The sequence below is a fragment of the Salvia hispanica genome, chromosome 5 (genome assembly GCF_029641045.1).
Source record: "Salvia hispanica isolate PSC_SH4W2 chromosome 5, Shi_PSC_v1, whole genome shotgun sequence".
In the NCBI taxonomy this organism is placed as follows: Eukaryota; Viridiplantae; Streptophyta; class Magnoliopsida; order Lamiales; family Lamiaceae; genus Salvia; species Salvia hispanica.
This window is the reverse complement of record NC_142696.1, coordinates 10,882,250-10,894,446: the sequence shown is the minus strand read 5'-3', so window position 1 is coordinate 10,894,446 and position 12,197 is coordinate 10,882,250. Positions and strand designations below refer to the sequence as shown.

Below are 12,197 nucleotides of genomic sequence, written 5' to 3'. Positions count from 1 at the left end.
TCTAAGCTGACGACATTTGACTTGTCTCCGAGTTTGGTCATTTCAAAACAAAAAACACATAGAACTTTGATGATTGAGGAAGTTATGCTAGATTGTAGATTACAAATTTCAAATTCTATTGAGAAGTTTAACGGGAGAAGCTATGAGAAAGTGAGTAATAAGCTTATGAATGACATATATTTATAGTCAAAATATATAAAGAATCTATTTCAATAATTTTTAGTACGTTTCTAATGATGCGGCGGTTACAAATTAGTGTAACGCTAATTCCATTAATTATGTAACACTAACAATTTGTGGACTAAACAATGTTTTTGACTTTATTCCATTAATTAATTAATAAAATATACTATTACTATACTATACAATTCTTCTAAACAGCTAACAGTAACGGCTAATTTGTGGAGTATATATTTATTATATTATTTAATATTAAATGTAATCGGTCAACGGTGTTTATTGTGATGAAATTATATTAGCACTTATAATATTACTCCTTAATTAGTGTAACCATTTATATATAATGATAATAAATATAAATATGATAATGATAATACTAATTACTCCTTAATTAGTGTAACCATTTATACCTTGCTTATATGATAATAAATATAAATATAATATAATATGATAATAAAGTCAAACATATGAAGAAACCATATTGCGTATAACATTCACAAATTTATTTTAAAAATAATTATGCCAGTTACAAATTTTAGGCTGAATTTATTTTAAAACTCCCACACCATATTGTTTAGCCAAAATCATTTAAGAAATACCTAAAAATAGTGACAGTTACATAAATTAAGTGGGTTCAAAATGAAAGGCTATTTAATAATTTTTCTTAATTGCATTTACATCCTTTGCATAAAATAATTATTCAAAACGTCTTGAAACTCGTCTTTTATATATGTACTAGTGTTAGCCCACGCGCTATGCGCGACACATAATATTTTTGTTCTATTAATTGGACATTGCGAATAAACTAAATAAAATAAAAAATAAACATCATTAAATAAGATTTAAAAATAAAAAAAATATAGTACTCTATAATAACAATATGTTAAATAATTTTAGATATGAAATTGTAGAAATTTTAAAGTAAACCAACATGAAAATATTTGTTAATTTCGATACTTATGTCTCTACAACAAAGAAAAATATCATCATTACGACATACATACTTCAATACTAAAATACTATCAATATTAAATAAGTATCTAATATACAAATAAAAAGTACAATAAGGACAATAATATCGTCATAAAAATATAAAATGATGTACAATACAAATAAAAAACATATACATATAAACATTAGAACAATAGTTCGTAAGACATGAAAAAATAATTATTTTCCTCCTTAATTTCCAAATCCATGATTTATTTATATGTACGAAACCAAATGTGATAGTTTATTATCTTCGTCTTCTTTGCTTCCTTTCGTCATTTCGTTATTTTAGGTGTTTTATTTGCATGAAAACTATGAAGTGATTTGTATAAAAAGAACTATTATAGTCTTGGCCAAAACTCACCTTTCATATATGTTTAGATTTATAGAAAAATTAGATAGACAAAATAACATTGGATATTCTCGTGTGAAAACCTTATTTTACTATCTCCAAAAGGGAGTAAAATAAAACTTAGTAGCAACCCTAGCATTCTCCACGTCACTCCCATCATCTCCATCATCTCCAAGGCCCAAAAGTCCAAGCTATAATAGCCATCATGAAAATAAACATTAGCTTGAAGGCATTCTATAGGATTTACATAATAATCAAAAAAATACAAAAACTAATCTAGCAAAACCAATGTTTTGGCTATATCAAACGCAAATATCTCAAACCTTTTCTTTTCACATCATCTCTGGCTTCATCACCTTCTTCGTTGTCGTCTTCCTTATCCTCAACAACAACAAATATATTAACATAAAAATAATAAAAAATTGAATGCATAAACTAATGCTCAATAATTATTATGCATTTAGTGCCCAAAATTGGTGTAAAGTGTGCGTTACTTGAGGTACAATGAGGCTATCATATAAATTTTAAATTTAATAGTATCAAACGCAAATATCTCAAACCTTTTCTTTTCACATCATCTCTGGCTTCATCACCTTCTTCGTTGTCGTCTTCCTTGTCCTCAACAACAACAAATATATTAACATAAAAATAATAAAAAATTGAATGCATAAACTAATGGAAATAGAGATCAGTAAACTAAAGAGAAAAAAAAATCTCCAACCACAAAACAGCTGAGAGAGCGAAATGATGGCTCAAAATAAAATTCAATAGTAATACACAAAGGGAAAATCATCATATAGAGAGGAATGGAAAAACAGGTAGCGAATGAGTGGATTATATAAGCTATCAAATCTCCTATATTTATAGTCCAAAAAATAGAATTATAGGAGACTCTTTCAAAAACTTTCACTTTCTCCACTAACAATTTAAATTTATAATCCTTATAACTTCCCTAATATTAAAATCGACAAATCGGACAAATAGGTTAATACTATTAAATTTAAAATTTATATGATAGCCTCATTGTACCTCAAGTAACGCACACTTTACACCAATTTTGGGCACTAAATGCATAATAATTATTGAGCATTCAATTATTTACTGTATTAATTATGTGTATAATATTTTTGTGAAAGAAAATGAGAGCAATTTCAAGTACCATCTCACGATTTATTTTACATAACTTTTCAATTACTTGACTGCATTAAAAATTGAAACTTTATTATCAATTGTGGATGGCGGAGGTTACATAACTTTCATCCATATTAGTAACGTTCAAGAAGAAATTATCTAATACTCCTTCATAATTAATAAATATTTAAAAGTATGCCAAAAATTTATGAATATTCAAAATTATGCCTAAAACTCGCCTTTTATATATTTATAGATAGATGTATAGATAGATGCATAGAATCATAAGATTGATTTGACACTTTGATTTCGAAATTTTGGACTTGGCAATAAAGATCCCATATTTTAACAAATAAACGATAAATAATATATGTAGTGACAAAGAAAATAAACGTTACCACTATACAAATAATATGGCCTCATGAAAATGCACAGAGGCAGAGGTGCAAAAGCTCTTCAAGAATTACTTTTACCCGATCAAAACCAGACTTGTCATTTACAAGATACTATGATTTTAACATTGAATAGTTTAGTGTGCCTCCGACATTTCTTGCTTCTCGCCAGCCAGAGTAGAGGTGATTATTTGATGTTGCGTTCGTTCCTGAGCCTTCCTCCGGTTTGATTCTAGGATTATTAGAAGTGCAGTGATGTCAGCAGGGCTTACTCCACCTACTCTACTAGCCTGCCCAATTGTTTGCGGCCTCACCTTCCAGAATTGATAGCTGACCAACTAGTTTATCCTTTATTCGGAGGGGAAGGAACAAGTCATCTGGTGGTAAAACAAACAACCATTCACACTTCTATTGTTGGTTTCATCTAATCTGTAATCGTAACAATCTTGGACGTGCAAAATTCTAGTTACGTGGTATCGAGGAAGCAATTTAATTGAGCATCAATATATATCCTACCCAAAACCATTAAGGAAAAAGCAAAAAAGCCATTTATGCATATGCTGTTCATTGCCTATTTGTCTGTGCCTTGAAGAACAGGGGGAAAATGTGAACTATTAATTTGTAAGTAGAAATAGCATAACTACAATCAATAAGGAAAATACCTTCGACAGTTTCTCACGTGCTTCATGTGACAAAGTTGTCATATCATGATAGTCAAGGTCCTCAGGGAGGCGTCTGTGCTGTTGTTGAGCCATCTACAAAGTCAATTAACAAAAGAAAATCAGATTTTCTAATTCAGTGAAATCATATATATATAGACTATAAAAGATCTCCTGGAAAGACAATATAGAGAGAAACAAGCTCGCTAAGTGTTAAAATATAATTTATCATGCTTCAGTTTTCTACCTGCCGCAGTTGGGTTTGTTGCCTTCGTACTTAATATCTATCTCTACGCATTCCTTTTCCATCCTAGATAATAGAGCATTTCCATATCCATGCTTGTCAAACAATTTGTATTGTACGTGGGGCTTCTTAAGGAGGCTTTCCAGTGTAGATGATTCCTTCACAGGCTGAGAAGAAACCTCCGTGACTTTCAGCAGCAAGATCTCCGCCTGAAAGCACACATAAAGGGTACAGTATTTATAGTCACCATGCCAATTTTACAGAATATAACCTTTAAGTTAATTTAAAAATACTATTTGTCATCATTCCCTCCACAAATATTAGCAAAATTCAAAATTTTCTACTACTTAAACATTCAGAAGTTATGCAACGGAAGATTCTTGGCTGAGGTGTTTGAGTTTGTAAGTTGTGAAAGGATTAATTCCAAGAACTGGTGGTTTTGCATCTAGCAAGTTGTTTATGGCTTCTCGGAATGTCCTCTCCTATAGATTCCAACCACGTATAAATTTCAAGACAATCAGCAAAACAAATATTGATCATGATTCATGAATGACAACAAAGTATGTAGAGTTGTGGATAGAGAGATCTCTACATAATGGTGTGTGCATAAACAAGCCATTGTCAAGAGATGAAGGACCTTCTTTTATCTATTTTTCGACAAGGTATCAACTTTACAATCATCATACAATGTCTGTGGATACTCGGGAATAAAAGCATAAAGACCAACCTGAAACTCTGACTGTCTTGAGTCGATTTTTCTCTTCCAAGATTCGAGCCTGCTTGTCCTGGTAGATCTTCCAACGCACATCATCTATCAAACCAATATCTCGTCCAAGGGGTGTGAGGCGGCTATCAGCATTATCAGATCGCAACAGCAAGCGATGTTCAGAGCGGCTGAAAATTTGTAGCAAAAAAATAAATAATAAATAGTTCAAACAATCAAGTAAATAATAAATATACGCCACTATTCAACAGTAAAAATTAGTGTCGGAGCTAGCCATGCAAATACCACTCTCCCAAAGATGTGAATGCAAATGAGAGACCAGTTGAAGCTAGAGTAACTGATTGTTGTTCAGTTAGGAGAAGAAGCATGGCTATATAATCAACAATCTATTTCCGGTAGTTAGTTAATGACTAATGAATGAGAAAGATTAATTACACGATAGAGGGCTTGATATATTGAGCTCAAGCTGGTTCTTAGGGATTATCATCCTTATAAATTCATTTTCATTCTTTGTAAGGAGGTGGTCTGTAGAAAATGATAGTGGACGGGATTGTCAACACCCGATACGGTTCCCGGAGGTCCTTCGTCACCAAATCGTCAATCAAAGTTCCTATATAACTGCTTTCTCTCTCCAGGACAATTAAAGATTTACCATCTGAATGTCTCGCAGCATTTATTCCGGAAATGATGCCCTGTCAGATAAGGTACTGAAAATTATATAATCCTTTATAGATGGCGAACAGGCACATCAACATCGTATTAATTGTAAAATACCTGCGCAGCAGCTTCTTCGTAGCCAGTTGTAACATTTATTTGGCCCGAGAAAAATAGTCCTTCAATTTTTTTTGTCATGAGGGACCTAAAACACTGATGTGCTGGCAAGTAATCATACTCCACAGCGTAAGCAGGCCTCAGCATTGAACAGTTTTCAAGATAAGATAGACAAGTGTTCTAAACAAAAAACAGGTTCAGCAAAAAGTTGCAGAAATAGCAAAAACAAAAGCGTGAGTAGTTCCTAGGTACATTATCATTTTCTCACGCATATCTATTAGCATTTTATCAATACTTGTCGATATAGTTTAATGCTACTGAGTAGTGACAATATTGAATTATTGATTGTGACCTTGATATGGAGCTGGAACTGCTCATGATGAACGCACTAACTATGGATATAATGATGAAAACAGACCAATTCTATACCATCCTTCAATTCAGATTTGCAAAAGTATGGATTCCATGCATCCATGATCTGGATGTGAATGAGTCAAATTACTTATTCTTCCGTCGATTAGTGGATCATCTCTCTGAAAGATGTTCCAATAGAAATATTCTTTACGATTGGCGTTCATAATGGCAAATATAGGTCACAAAGTGGGAGATTTTGTACCTACTATAAATTTCCAAGGACATGCAAAAAGCGATAGTAGATCCTGTCATTATTCTTATCTTAAAAAAGAAAACCATTATCATATATATTGGTTCCTACAGTTCATTAGTATATCTAGGATTTCCTAATTGTTATTTGAGGAATAGATTTAACCTAGATGAAAATCTATCTCTCCACTCCCTATTATATGGGAGACTCGCATTCTGAATAATGAATATACAGCATATTCTTGTCTTCTATATGTCTCTATACATTACTGCTTACCTTTCTTAAGAAGTTTAAGAAGCCCATATACTTGTATGTAAAAAAACGAAGAATTGGAACCTAATAACCTGTACATACAGTTCAGGCACTGTCCGACCCTCTGGTTCAAGAAATATTTGGTGAGACTCCTTGTCCTGAAATCTGACAATCTAGAAAGATGTTACACAACAACTTAAGGAAAATATAGATACAATATGAAAGAAATCTAATAAGCAGGTTCATGCATTCTGTATCACATTTATCTATAACTGGCATGCACACAATTTCTGAATGGCAAAGAAAAGAAGCAGAGATACATCTATCTAAAGGTATCTACATCATCCTCACCTTGTCTTCAATAGAGGGGCAGTATCGAGGTCCCTTAGCTTCCACCCATCCTCCATAGGTTGGGGTCTCATGCAAGTTATCTTTTATTAATTGATGAGTTTCCTTTGTAGTACGTGTCAGATAGCAGCACATCTGTTCCCTTTCAATATGGTAATCAGGATCAAAGCTAAACCAGCTTACCTGTTGATCATTAAAAAGAGTTTTAAATACCTAAAGTATCTATTACGAGCACAGCCACCCAATAAGATTCTGGAAGCTTTAGCTGATAATTAAGCTCAAACCAACAGAGAGTCAGAGACAGAATATAACAAACAGCTATTATGACATTGTGGTTAGAGTTATCATTTTTGGTCCAAATTCAACTGCTGAGTCATACAGACAATTGCCATATTCACCATTACATAGTTATAGCTTAATTTTAAAATATGAAAAAAAAGCTGAACTTTTTAGGCATTGGACTTAACAACATGAGAATTAAGCTGGGTGGCCATGAAGTCTGGGGCCAACCTAAGTTACGTACGGTAATATGAGGTAAACAAGACCTGAAGGTGATTCAACCCTAACATGCAACCAGAATTTTGAATATCAATCCATTATTAATAAAACTAGAGATAAGACACTAGGAAGATTTGTCAATATATAACATCAGTGGTCCAAAATTAGGAATATATGAACGAACTAAGATATTTAAATAACCCAACTGCCTACATCTGTCTTCTGCAGTTGCTGTCTTTTTCTTAAGCCAACTGCATTATAGTGTAAAGGTATACAAGTTTAGATACGAACCCACGTCGCATTGGCCATAAAATGTAAACAGTTTACCAAATAAACAGTAGAAGCTACATCCCATTGAACTATTGAACCTATATATGAAATTTAGTTGCATAACCTCTTCATCTCCATGTTGAGGCTCCATTCCGGAGAAATCCACTGTGCGAGAATCTACCCGTGCAGGTGTTCCAGTTTTTAACAGGTCTGTCTCAAATCCAAGCTTCTGTAGATTTTCTGTAAGGCCATGTGAAGCTGATTCCCCAGCTCTTCCTGCAGGCATAGAAGTTCTGCCAACCCAGATTTTCCCACTCATGAAGGTGCCAGTAGTGAGAACAACTGAAGGTGCATAAAACTTCATGCCAAAGAATGTCTGAACGCCTTCTACGCTGTCATTCTTCCCTACCAATACATCCGTCACCATTGCTTCTCTAATGGAAAGGTGAGGAGTACTGAGCATATGAACCGATAGTTAGAAAATGAAAGCAACAAATAACAGTGACATCTCAGATCAAACACGAAGCTCTACCCTTATATTACAGCATTATAATAATTCTTCAGCAAAAATTTCAACGTAAATGACATACAGACGAAGCAATATCTACTACAGCGCAATTAGTGAACCACAGATGAAATAAGTCAAGTTTACTCATAAGTGCACTTCATTTATATCTCTCATCATGGAAGGATGGATGAACTTGCCTTTCCACAATCTTCTTCATTTCAAAAGCATATTCCCGTTTATCAGTTTGAGCACGTAATGCTCTGACAGCAGGACCCTTTGAGAGATTCAATATACGCTTTTGCAAGTAACACCTGAAATATAGACATCATATCCACTCATTTACATATAATAAACAAGCTGCAAACGAGATAGGGAGCATTGTCTACCAAACAGAAACACACATGTGAAATAGGAACACCCTGTATTAAATCTTATTTCTTTTGATATCTTCTTATTGTCATCAACTCATCATATTGAAGAAACTTATTCATTACTCATTACATCAGTCAGGCATATCTTATGTCCAATTAGTTCAGTGCATGATGTTGTGGCACTAACCAGATAAAGCATGCCTACTCAATCACACCTCAGTGCTCTAAGTACTCATTTATTTTCTCTCATTGACTAGTCTGTTAAATATTTCTGATCAAGAAAGTTCATAACTTCACACGGAGGCCTTTTATTCCTCATTCAATGCCAGGCATTCATTTCAGTATAATAGAAACTTCAGCATTTGAAAACATAACTATTGGCTTCCTTCCAGCCTTCCTCCAAGTGGATTTGACAATTACCAAATGCGAAAGAATTATGAAACATAATACACTAATTAGGAAGTCATTTCCCTTACAAACTAATCAGAAGAAAACAATTCACACCGATCTTCATAAACCAAAATAGGATGGCATAGCTAAAAGGAAGTGGAAGAACGCCATGCCAATCAACTGATATGCATTTTACGTTTGGTATTCTTTTTTAATTGTTAAATGAACATAAATTTAAAGGAAACGTCACGGTGGACTCGAACCCGAGACCTTTGGCCTTAGGCATTAACTACTCTATCACTAGGCTAACTACCAACACACGCACACACGTTTTGTATTCTACTTGAACATCACGTACAACAAGAGCATCACACAATGATCATGGTCAATTTAATGTTAAAACAATACTAATATTAAAGGTCCAATTGTTTACCTATCTGCTACTTTTCCCATTTCACCACCAAGTGCACTTCATGTACAAGTTGAGACTTTGCAGGTCCACCAACAGCTGGATTGCAGGGCTGTATTCAACTCAACTTAGGGCAAAAATAATGTGAATCTCAAGCAAATATAAGATCATTTTCCCTCAAAAAGATACCATGAACAATGATATGTTTATTTACCATTGCACCCAATAGCGTCGTTTATTTACATGTTTGACCTTAATATCAGGGCTGTATTCAACTATACTTAGTCTTACCATTGCACCCAATAGCGCTGCATTGTTAAAATAAACCTGTTTGACCTTAACAATGTTTTTTTCTCATTTTTTTGGTAACCATAAATAGTTTTAGAGCTACATGCAATGTGCATGGACAGTATTGTTAATGCAATCCAGACGCCTAAGAAGTATCTTAATGTGCCTCTATTTATAAATATAAATACCGCTGACTGCTCTGCAGGAGCTGCATATCTCAGGCTTACTACTGGCTCAAAGATGTCACTCATCAGTAACATCAGGTGAACAAATGAAAAATCTTTGCTGTCCCATGTTTATTCTTGTTTTAACAATAAATAATTATCAAAGTCTTGAGTGCAAGACTTCTCATCTTCTTTGAAAATGACAAATACAACCTTTGAAGTTTGTATCCCTCACAACTACACCTGACATTAGTTGACCTAACACATAATAAAACTTTTGTCCAACAATGATGAGAAAACCTTCCCCTAATATACCATTTCAAAATGATGAGAGCGAAAAAAATTGCCTAGGGTACAAATAATTTTTTCAGAGTGGTAGGGTGAGAGTAGAGGCTGAAAAAGTTGCAAAATTATACTTAAATTCTGTGTAAGTGGGTTGGGAATGGGTCAGAGTTTAGGGTGAGCGGTCGCATTATTGGGTGGATGGCTCACATTATTCTTAGACACATCACTTTGGGATAATAAGCAACATAACTTCTTGAAAACAGAATACTAATAATAAATGCTAATTGAATTCAAGAACTCAACTGGAATATATATATCAAAGCTAACATTTGAGAATACATAGTCAAAATTGAATGGCAGACAGCACATGATACAACGAATTAGTTCAAAAACAAGTGATGATAAATATTCAACAGTCAGAAAAACGGTGGGACTTGATAATAACCTGCCATGCAATTCGGTCAATGTTCAGAGTGAGAAGAAGTGTTTTTGCTCCTAGACGAGCAGATGCAAGTGCAGCTTCACATCCTGCATGCCCACCACCAACTACAATCACCTCATATATTTCATCTGATCCATCCCTGTGATTATTCGATTCTGCAAATAACATTACAGAGAAAAATACTTCTTCAGCACTTTGCCCAAATACATCTGAACTCAGACTATAAAATTTGCATCCAAGTTTAGATAAGAGAATCAAAATATCAACCTAGTTTGTGAATGAAATATTACTAAAGCTGTGAGAAAAAAAACACTAGAAATAGAAGACCAAGTTACAATATCAATCTTGATAAATACTCCCTCCATACCATGTTAATAGAGGCATTTAATTTTCTGCACTCGTTTTGGGAAAAAATAATTCTACCTCCATCCCACAATAAGAGACACATTTCTCTTTTACCATAAATGGTAAGTAGGCCCCACATTCCACCAACTTATTCCACTCACATTTTATTATAAAACCTATATATAAGTGGGACCCACATGCCACTAACTTATTCAACCCATTTTTCTTTACATTTCTTAAAATCCGTGCCCCAGGCCAAATGTTACTCTTATTGGAGACTGAGGTAGTAATAAATAGTTAAAGTGTTGAAAGAATAAAGTAAGAGAGAGAACATGTCTACATTATTTTCTCTCTTACTTTACTCTTTATACACTTTAACTATATTAAACGAGTGCAGAAAATGAAACGTCTCTATTAATGCTGAAGGAGTACTACAGAGTAGGATACAAAATAAAGGGAATAATATCTCATAAAGTATTTACTGCTTGACTGCGAGTTGAACTTGTTTTATACTAGCTTAACCTAATATAATACGCTAAAAGTTCCATCAAATCATATTCCAAAGAAGTTACTGCTTGACTTGCTTTGGAAACCAATTCTATGCCTTGAACATGTTTTGGTATCCGAATTAGGTGAAACCTGAACTAAATTCTAAATAGACAATAGTTGCATTTCACAATTAGAGCTCTATAAGTTTCGTAATTGAAGTTCTAAACATGCGTTGAGCAGACAAAATGCCGATTTTGAGGGAATGGGATTGTACCTTGAGAAGCAGAGGCTGAAACACAAAAGAACCTAGGTGGATTGCGGTGAGTAGGGCTGAATATGGCGCGGGTGTTGTGAGAGGGCAGGCTAATCGAGCAAGTGAGCGACCTATTGAGGAAGAAGAGAGGGGAATAGTGTGGACAGATAGAGGCGAAGCGATTGAGATGAAGAGAGAGAGTGGCGACCATTGAGATTTGCAAATTCTCGGAGCCATGGCCACCAGTGGAAATTGTAGTATGATGGGGGATTTGGAATGTGCTAATTGGCCCCCTTAGATTTCTAAAAATTACAAAAATGTCACAACATGAGATGTTAATCTATACCTATACGGCTAAAAGGGAGAGTTGATTAAAATTACTGTGATGCCCTTTTATGTGGGAAAACATATACTCCCTCCGTCCCCGATTAAGAGTCACACTTTTCCATTTCGGTCCGTCCCCAATTAAGAGTCACATTTCATTTTTACCATAAATGGTAATAGGTCTTACGTTCCACTAACTCACTTCACTCACATTTTATTATAAAACCAATATAAAAAAGTGGGCCCCACATTCCACTAACTTTTTCAACCAATTTTTCTTTACATTTCTTAAAACCCGTGCCCGGTCAAACTGTGACTGCTAATGGGGAACGGAGGGAGTACATATGAGATGGTTCTTTGGTAAATTCATGTAGCTAAAAAGGGACCGTGAATACACAACAAACAAGAAGCCTTTCCTGTTTCCAAAGCTAGCAGCCTTGCAATCTCGAGTATAGACAAGGCCTAAAGGACAATCTTCCAAACTAGAAACAAAATCTCTATATATACCAACCCA

General features: G+C 34.2%; 1 long non-coding RNA gene and 1 pseudogene across 2 annotated transcripts; both read right to left on the bottom strand.

The window, feature by feature from the left end:
- Positions 1-1,535: 1,535 nt before the first annotated feature.
- On the bottom strand, positions 1,536-1,905 carry LOC148926273 (uncharacterized). Its single transcript, XR_016130420.1, has 2 exons — positions 1,846-1,905; positions 1,536-1,713 (listed from the first exon to the last, which is right to left on the bottom strand). It is a non-coding gene; the product is annotated as an uncharacterized LOC148926273 (long non-coding RNA).
- Positions 1,906-3,029: 1,124 nt separating this feature from the next.
- On the bottom strand, positions 3,030-11,660 carry LOC125189878 (uncharacterized; annotated as a pseudogene). Its single transcript, XR_016130612.1, has 13 exons — positions 11,381-11,660; positions 10,276-10,427; positions 9,118-9,205; positions 8,121-8,234; positions 7,540-7,870; positions 6,651-6,830; positions 6,392-6,472; positions 5,447-5,623; positions 5,219-5,364; positions 4,676-4,842; positions 3,952-4,157; positions 3,708-3,800; positions 3,030-3,359 (listed from the first exon to the last, which is right to left on the bottom strand). The product of XR_016130612.1 is annotated as an uncharacterized LOC125189878 (transcript).
- Between the last annotated feature and the right edge of the window lie 537 nt (positions 11,661-12,197).